The following is a 10053-nucleotide window of genomic DNA, read 5'->3' on the forward strand; positions in this document are numbered from 1 at the left end:
GATGATTGTGCATCATTATATACACATTTCCCTGTCATTCAGCATGACACATTTGGAAAACTTGTTATCTTACCTTACTTGTTACCCAGTGGCGGGGGCGGCAGGAAAACAGATTTTCTTGAAACTCCGTAATACGTTAAGATACAGAGTTCATATTCATGCAGCCCATGTGTTACATGAAGACAAGTATGTAGGCACAGAAATATTTGCTAATTAATGCAATAATGAACTGACTTAATGAGCTCATTAGCATAACTGGTTGCGTTAAATATATCGCGGCGGTTATGGCCGGACATTATTGTTGTCGCTTGTCTCCATATGGATGCGTGTCAAGTCGAGTTTATTTATAAAGCACATTCCAAACAACCACTGTTGAGGTGGTTGAGATAAACAAACAAAACAACCAAAAACCAAACAAACAATGCAGACGAGAAACACAGAACAGAAAGACTAAAACTACTTGCACCAAGACACAGATCAAACACAGGCAAATCAAGCAGTCAAAGGCTAAAGAATAGAAATGGGTTTTAGATGAGTTGAAGGAGAGGGCGGACCTGATACCATGTGGGAGGCTGGGGCAGCAACTGTGTGTGTGTGCGTGTGTGTGTGTGTGTGTGTGAAGAGAGGTGAGAGGGCAAATTGTGGTAGAATTAATAACTTTTGAGTTGTGTTTAGTTGAGTCATTTGTAATTCATTAACCTGACAAATGCTGCACTGAATTGTAACAATGAAAGAGCTGTTAACAAAAGACATTTAATTAAATTGTTCACTTAAGGTTGCACAGAATCAAATCTTGTTGTACAGTCTGTCTGTTTTTGTCCTTCAGTCCATGTAAATCACAGAATAAATGATGGAAACTACTAAGCGCAGAGACTGTCTATTGTTTTTAGAAAACATAATAGACTATTTTCACAAAGCCTGTCATTCTGTCCTCCCATGAATCATGAAGCAATTATCCAAAACTGAACACAGCAAAACACGACATAGCACAACACGCATATTACATGCAAAACACAAGATGAATAACACACACATCTGGCAAGGAACTCGAGCATGCCCAAACATTTCTACTTCAGAATCGAGACCGAAATGAAAATATATTTTGCGACTATGCAGCAGGGGAGAGAGGGGTCAGTTTTAATGTGGTGCAATATTAATATTCCAATTTTCTTTCTCAGGTAAAAAAAAAAAAAAAAAAAAAGAGCGTTATAATGACATTCGTAAATCACCATTTGCCCGGCACAGTGTCACCACCGGCCCGGTGAAAAATCGCCACAAACGTCGAACAAAATGCTTTTGAGCAAGTTCAGTGAAACAAACCCCCGAGTATTTTCTGTTGCTCAATTAGTCCGAGCACAGACAATCACAGCAACACATCTGCTCATTAAGTGTTTGCATAATTTATGAAAACGGCCCGGGCCTGTCTTGGGTGTTGGGTGTTAGCCAGCGAGAGGTCACCTCTGGAGGAGTGATGGACGGTGTTAACGTGTTAGAATTGGCTGCTAGGCAAGCTATTGGTTATGGCAAAAATATGACAGAGCTTTATATACATCGCTAATAAATATACATGGCTGCTATCACAAGTTTGACACGTAATAATGTTTCCTAAACTATGACAAACATGTTCTTAGATAAATAGGCTGAACTACTTTCGGTTGTTGCAGATAGCATTTTGAATACAAAACAGACAAAGACACTGTACTACTCTCAACCATGTATTGTGCCTGTTGATGATTTAAAAAAAATATATATATATATTTTTAACAATGTGTGTGAATCCTATTTGGTTTAATAAGACCGAAATAGTTTCATGTTAGTTGATCTTTTGCTAAATCAATAAATGTGCAATATGTGAAATCTCTTGAGAGTATTTGGACAGTGGGTTGATTCATATACTATCTTTATACCTCATTATTATTTTATATATATACTTCTTCATTAACTCTATGGTTAAATGATGTATGGGCTGCTAAAGAAGTCCCATATAGGCATTTATTCAACCTCTCACCAGTCACAATTTGAATGGCATGAGATGCTATGCACAGTATAGATAGTAATGCAAATATTAGAGGCTGATGTCATGAACATTATATATCAATACATGTAATCACATATTTAACAAACACAGATTATAGTGGAGTATCTGTTAGATTTAGGTTTCTGTCCACCTGTCCAGATCCTGTCCATCGTGTTCACCTTTTTGTCCTTCAGGTCCGCATGCAAATCCTCACAGAACCACATAAACTTTGTTTAATGTTAAACAAATGCTCCAGCTTGTATGTAAAGGAGAAGGTGAATTGTTTTTTCTCTTTTTCTCTTATCAGAATAACACATAACAAGTTCAAAATACACCATGTTTTTTTTTTTTTCTGTGTGTGTAATGACCTTTGTTAGCCGTTCAATTAAAATCTGAAAATGAAGCCATATTTTGGGAAAAATGTGCTGCTAATTTGCTCTTTGGAGTATTATGTTTTTTTCTCGATTGATGAGGTCAGAGTTCATTTTGTTGCTTTAATGTGTTGAAGTAGTTAATTTACAGAGGTATTTGTCAAAACATTGATTTTCTGTTAGTTATGGTGTAAACAGAGCTGCCTTCTCCCTGTATAATTAACAAGTCAAGAACAGGAGAGGTTGGGAGTTGCACTGCACAAGATAATAAAAGAAAGTATAGTAGCTTTAGATTGAAGACTTAACTGGTAATAAATGTGATTCTTGTTGTTTTTTTCATTTTGTCTCTTTATTGCTCAGCACTCATTGCTGTGGTGTTTCTGCACTGCTCTTCCCAGAGATCACCTGTCAATCAAACAGTGTGTCCAGTACTGTGATGTCTTCTTCTTTGGATTTTCTGTTGCTGCAGTTTGAGTTTCTGTAGGTGGCGCTCTGTTCTTTGTCTGTTCAGCCATGGTGGCTATCACTGCTTATGTTAACTACCCAGTTCTTCTTCTGTTTATTCCAAACAAACCGGAAACGCAAAAGACATCACTTCTGTTTTTTTCCTCAGGAAAGAGCTACCAGACACTGGGAGTTTAGAACAGCAAATGTAAAAGCTTTCATGACCTGGATATAGGTTGAATCACTATTGTGTTATATGGTAATGTAATAAAAATCACAAAAGAGGGCTTTCACTGTCCTACTTGCCTTGAACACATCTGTCAAAATAACATTTCTATGGTTATCACAAAAGCCATGAGCATAAAGTTTGTGAAATCTATACACAATAATTATCAAAAATAGTCAAACATGTGTAAACCTCCCTCCCCCTGCAGCTACACCCCCAGCTGCTACTAGAAAACTCCTTGAAAACCTTTGTGAACAACTGGGATTAATTAAGTTGCCTGTCAATCAAATAGATGCATCAATTAATTTAGAAATCTGTTTAATTGTTCTATACATAATCAGATACTTCACCATGCTCCTTAAATAATAACCCACCTACAAGCCTAAATGGTCCCCCTTGTGTTTGTAAATGTTATTGCTGGCCCCTCAGGTACATACTATCAGGTGAATTACTGATGCACCATCGACTTAATTACAGATAGGAAAAGAATACTGTGGCGTTCTTATGTCATGCATACAAATGACGACATCTGTTTTGGCTCGTGTCCCCGATGCTACAGGCACGCGATTGACATCTAGTGAGGAAATCTGAGTGCTGCCACTTCATCATGCTCACTTTCCTGCTTCCCGTTGAATTGATTAGGGACTCATTTCGCTGCAACACATTTCGCTCACACGCCCCGTGTTAACTCTCGTTGACGACAACAACCAAACTCCTCAAAAGATAGGGAAATTCAAATAACCGCCATAAAAGTCAAAGTTACTGTAAGCTCTTTAGCCTCGCGCCAAGGGTTTCCGGTAATTAGTTTTCAGAATCTGCATGCCACAGTGCCATCCTGCAGCGACGGTGGTTTACTGTAGGAGAAGACAACATGATGTGCTCACCGCAGGCCGCTCCGAGCCTTCCACCGGGCGAGTGAAGGTTATAAAGTCCTGTCATGGGTGAGGCGAGGCTGGAGACGCGGAGCTGAGTAGGCGGACAGCCGCCGGTACCGAGGATGCCTTCCCTCTATTAGTTGCGCACCCTAGGCAGCGTAGGCACCGGGCTGAGGGCAGCGAGTCAAAAGCCATAAAGAAGATGTGTGTAGGATCTTGGAAAATCAAGTTGGCCTCTCTGAGCCTTTGCTGGCTTGTGTACAATGTGTTCTCCTGCAACTGCACTGAATGCATACTGCTTAAAATGGCTTTAAATGGCTTTGAATCCGAAATCAAACCGATGGAATATCAGGAGAAACCTTAGAAAATAAGTAATAGATTTTTTTTTTTTTTTTTTTTGCAGATATACATGAAAAAGATAAATACATTCACATCCCACTTTATTTTGATACATAACAAAATAATAGATTCCTAAGTAAGAAAGCTTTTTTAAACTGGACTTGGAGGCTCTCATTTCACGCATTGTCCTCAGGTATAGTGAGGAAGAATCCACCCTACACCCTAAAGTCTCTATTGAAGGAACTGATGTCAGTAATATAGCAATACTGTATATAACAATTGTGAAAGGAAAACCCTTATTTGAAACCCTAAACTATGACCTAATAAAAAAAATCATAGGGTGTAATAAGGTGAATTCAATTTTAAAAAGGATAAAAGGATGGGGGTGGGGATAAGAGCTTTTCCCCATGGGGATCAATAAAGTATCGGATAACAAACCAAAATCTTTTAGAGGTCGGCATTCTCCCACACCCCCATAGCACCAATGTAATTTATACTATATTATGGGTTCTGATTGAGAAATGAGAGTTAGAGGGTACGAGTGATTCATGATGTGTGTGCTATGTGAAAGCCTGGCATTTTTTCCACAAATCACTGAAAACTCATAGCCTTTGTTTTAACAGTTTATGCCCATATGATGCAGACAAGCCACTGAATGTCAATTTATATAACCTGTATCTGACAACTTTCCATAAGTTCCATAAGGCAAAAATCCCTGATCACTATACATGAAGCAAACTTAAGCTGGAAAGCTGTGTGTACATGTGATGAATACTTCTTGTACTCTTCCACTGATTCTCTCATGAGCGCCATGTTGAAATAAGAGGCACAAGACTGACATCTAGTGACAAATGTGTGCATTGCAGTTACACAGTGCTGCTTGTTTCCTGCTGAAATGAACTAAAACCTTCACTTTTTGTTACACACATCTTATGCCCACTGATAATTGTACTATAATCTGACAAGTTAATAAATAAATAAAAAAATAAAAAATAAAAAAATAAATACATGCACTTTGATGTGTTGTTTGAGTCTCAATAGGTTTTCCACTCCATAAATATTTTTTTCTGGAAATCACCTACATCTTTGGGTTATACTGTACACAATCTCAAAGATCTCTTAATACAGTGGTGCCATATCATACACAAAAGCCAAAGTACGGTGTTCATAATTTATGCTATCGCAAACATTCAAATACATTTTCTGCAAATTATCACTTGGTCATTAGCACTTAAGAAAATGTCTTGACACCTTCTGATTTTCCATGGCAGTTTATTCATTTTAACATTTTCCAAGCATCTCCCATGAGTGCAAAACGTGTCTTTAAATTTTCAGGGTTTTCCAGGATGTGTAGGAATCCTTGAAAAGATGAAATGACAACAGTTAGTGTTGTAACACACCAGTTCAAACTCAAGTCTCCTACATGAGAAACCAAACATTTTGCTCACATCAGATGACTAGCAAGCATAAACAGTTGCAGTCTAAGCCATTCCCACAGAGAAATCTGTCACACGTTTCTTGCCATTCAGCTGAGTGGCTTTAAACTCTATTACTGTCCCACAAAAGAAATCAAATATCTACCAGTCAACCAAAGTAAAATCCCCCTGCCAAGTAAGATATTTAGGTTTACAAGGCCTACCTACTCCTGCAGAGTAATGGATAAATCTACAAATCAGTGCGCTCTCTCTCTGCGATCTGTTAGCTCAATGCAGCCTAGTGGGGCCCTCTATTTATAGACCTCTATTTAAGAGGTCAGCATGGAAGCAGGAACAGGATCTGATGGATCTGAAATGCGCCTCATTCTCTGAATCAGAACTTTAAAGTGAAAGACTCAAGCAGTGCTATGCTGCTCACTACTGCCAATTCTGCTGATTATCTGGGCCCTTACTCTTTTACGATGACAAAGACAATGTTTTCTCACTCAACATTTCAGTATCTCCAATCTACTGCTCATTTGAGGTAATCTTACTGACAGGGCCTTGATACTTGGCTAACATCACCGTCATGCCTGTCAAACCACTTCTTTCACGCCGACAGGAGCGCTGTGATTCTGGAGGATCCCGCTTCCATCAAAAAAGAAAACGAAAAAGACAATAAACCAGGTGACTCAGAATCATATGGCTTAATTCCCCACCAGCATACACATTCTACACCATTACAAAACAGGCAAACCCTTCACTTTGGCAGGACTTACTGTATGTTGATGTTTCCTTTGTTTTGCCTTTGGGGAAAAAAAAACTAATGGTATCATATCATATCACATCAACACCAAGATATTTTACTGACTGCTGGAAGCAAGCCTTGTAATGAGTATAATTCTATGCATGTCACATTTACATTTTTTTCCCACCACCTTTAAACACACCCGTCACACCGGTGATATCTAACCTTCATTTGGCTACCTGCGTTCTGCTTGTTTTGTTTTGTAAGCATTGACAAAGTGTCACTTCCAGCCAGTTAAAGTAAACAACCTTCTCTCAGCCTCTGCTGCAATTGATTACAGCTGAGTGTAGGATGTTTACATGAACTGAGTCTGAATAACTATGTTATGCAGATTACGGACATAGGCCCCCAAAAGGCAATGCTATAGATCAAACATTCATTTACCTACTGGGCCTAACTGTTAACTTTTAGTTACACAGCCTTGCCATACAATTACATTTTGATTTAAGAGAAGCAGGTCACATAAATGGACAGACTAAATTCAAACAGCATGTCTGCCTACTTAGTCCATTTCCGTGGAGCTGGAGGCAGTCGGCAGCAGCAAACATCAGACTGAAAGCTTTGCTGATAGACAGCTTCCAGTCGGGGATGTTTACAGCTCCAAACTACCTAGTGCAGTTGCAAATTCATCTACTGCCAATTATGCACCGTCAGAGACCCATTCACAATGTTGTCAAATCATGGAGAAATCTAGACAGCAACAACAGGACACCCCTCAACTTTTGTAAATCTGTTATAATAGCTCAATGCCAGAAACAAGCTAAAAAAAAATGGTGTGGGCCTCTACTTGGTGTAAATCTGGTAGGGACAGTAAAGGGCATGGGGATGGAAATGTCACCAGGGTAACAGACTGACTGCCGCTGCTCCTGAGATTATATTGTGTCTGTAGACAATCCAGATTCCAATGTCAGAGACTGTTGTCTGCAGTCCGGTGTTCACAAAAAGTACTACAGTAGGAGCAAAGTTAGCCAGCCTGACGTCCTGTCCAGGGTAAAAGTAACAGTCTGGCTGGCTAATCTCACACTGATGCTAAGGACAAAAGGAGACTTTCAATGACAACACAGCTCACAGTGGCCACAAGGAATAAGATTTTCAGCCACCAGCTTACTGTGAATGATCCAATAAGCCTATTGATCTATTTAACAAGTAACAACTATTACGTGCTCATATGAATAATGTGCCAATTAGGAAAACTTTGTTTACCTGGAGTGCCTTGTACTTGCTCAGCCATAATTAATCAGTTAGCTAGCTTGCTATGTAATATAACATTTGCAACATGAGGTAAAGAACATTAACGTTAGCTATAAAGCTAAGGTTAGCTAGTTAGCTAACCAGGCAGCTTGATGCAGTGTAACGGTGTTATGTCAGTTAAGTTTCACTGCTGGGAAACATGCAGACTGTTGCAAGGCCAGCTACTATGTCCTGTCCTGACTGCCATAGAGAATAAGCTAACTTAATTAGCCAGATAGCATTAAGTAACCTACGTCAGCTGTCGTAAACAATATACTATAGTTAGCGAACTAGACAAAGTAACTTTGTCTTGTCAGGGTTGCAGCCAGAGCAAACATTTTGATGTGTTAACTCGCTACCGCTAACTCACGTTAGCCAACGACCTAGGCTAGCTAGCTCGCTGACATAGCTATCTTATGTTAGCTTGCCTGTGACTCTACCCTTCTGCTGACTGATGCTTCCTTACCAGCGAATAAAACGAGCATTTCCAGACAACATCAAAGCAACATCCTTTGCAATGGATTATTATGAAGTTTTAGTTGGTTTTTGTCATGTTCTGACCAGCCTGTTAAGTTTCCTTCCGTTTTCATTCACTTGTCTTTATTTTGACCTTTGGTTACTCGACACCAACATTGACGTCATTGCCATGGCAACAGAGTCCCGCCTACCGTGTGCTGTACAGACTGGGAATAATTGCATTTACATTTTACACTTGACATTTTAGGCATTTAGTTGACACTCTCATCAAGAACGATTTACATAGCATACAATAGCATATACAATATCAGGAAAGTCAATTCACTAAACCCAAAGCCCTGACCTACTGTTATTTAACACCAAAACTGCTTTAATCAACTACATTTCTGGGGACAAAATGGAGCAATGACTTATAACTGACAAGATATTATTAGTCAGTGTGATAAATTACATTAACTGGACACAGGTGATGCATTCATAACAGATCTAAAAGCAAGTCATTGTATCTATATTCAAACCTTATGATGAGAGACGTGGAGCAGCTGAAATAAATTCATTGTTGGCGAGTAGATACACAGTGATATTTTTCTAAATTACTCTCATTATAATCAGTAGGACACTTTTATTCCATTCTTGCTTTTGCTTCCAGTGTTTACCTAACAGAGGTAGAGTCCACTGTCTAGTGCAATCGGTGCTTGAGGGAAATTGTCAGTCTGTCAACATCCCACTGACAATCACTAAAACTCCCCGTCACCCTGACATGTAACCTTGGTGAAGTGTATTGGCTAGGCAAATCGCTTGTGGTCTTATTCGTATGGTAATGAACCTACATGTGCGTGTTCTTATGGCATAGGTATACGAATGCATGAATCATCATTATGCAAGTGTTCAGTTCCTGTAAAGTGTTACTGTGATTTTTATGTCTCTCCACCATGGTGCATGGTATGTAGGACATTATGTCAGCTGTCTGTCTCTGTCTCTGAACACAATAATACTTCACCACAGGTTCATACTCACACCACAGGTTCCCCCTAAAGTGTAAATGATCTAATTAGATTATGGAGCACCTTGCTGCATACATTTGCATATCAATGAGGAAAAACAGATTTTCTTGAAACTACTATAACTCCTTAATGCTTTAAGATACAGGGTTCATATTGATACCACTCATGTGTTATCTGAAGACAAGTATGTTGACATAGAAATATGAAATATGAACCTTCACATATTATCAGATGGTCCAAACCACAATGCCACTATGCGCTTTGGACTGCTTTCTAGTGACATATTTCTCTATCAGAACACTCTCTGTGCTAGTTTGATTGGATTTTTGTTGGGTTTATATCACAGTGAATCAAGTTGAGAGAGTCAGATGTGCTGGGAAACTGCCTTGTGCTGCATGCTCCACATGAGGTCAGGCTGGAGCCATCTACTGCCATCCTCATCATGATACAATACACTCATGTTAACTGTGAGCCTTTTGCGATAAATGAAAGGACATTCATTCAGTATTTGATATTCAGTGCACATGAATGTGTGAGACTACCTTGAGTACCCAATTTCTGGTCACAAGTGTAAAGCAAGACCAGCGAATGCAAATTTCTAAAAAATCTCATTGAATGTATAATAATAACAATATTCATTATATTTTGGGAAAGTGGTGTAGCCTACGGCATCGAACGCTGTTGGAGATTTCTTAATAATTCATATAACATATCTCAGTTATTACTTATGAAAAGACCAGGCAAAGAAAATCCATCTATAACCTAACCAGGAAAATTGATTCCCTTGTCATTTTGTGTGGTCTGAAATTGCCCAGAGCTATTATGAGAGAGACTGATTTTCTCTGTG

General features: G+C 39.0%; 1 long non-coding RNA gene across 1 annotated transcript; it reads right to left on the reverse strand.

Annotated features, from left to right (window-relative positions):
* Window positions 1-5419: 5419 nt before the first annotated feature.
* On the reverse strand, window positions 5420-8322 carry LOC139665553 (uncharacterized). The gene is made up of 3 exons (XR_011696876.1): window positions 8192-8322; window positions 6467-6493; window positions 5420-6335 (listed from the first exon to the last, which is right to left on the reverse strand). It is a non-coding gene; the product is annotated as an uncharacterized lncRNA (long non-coding RNA).
* Window positions 8323-10053: the final 1731 nt, after the last annotated feature.

This window comes from Centroberyx affinis, unplaced genomic scaffold (assembly GCF_046629955.1).
Source record: "Centroberyx affinis isolate AG114_WGS23_722 - 3 ecotype Tasmania unplaced genomic scaffold, CSIRO-AGI_Caff_v1 ptg004612l_1, whole genome shotgun sequence".
In the NCBI taxonomy this organism is placed as follows: Eukaryota; Metazoa; Chordata; class Actinopteri; order Beryciformes; family Berycidae; genus Centroberyx; species Centroberyx affinis.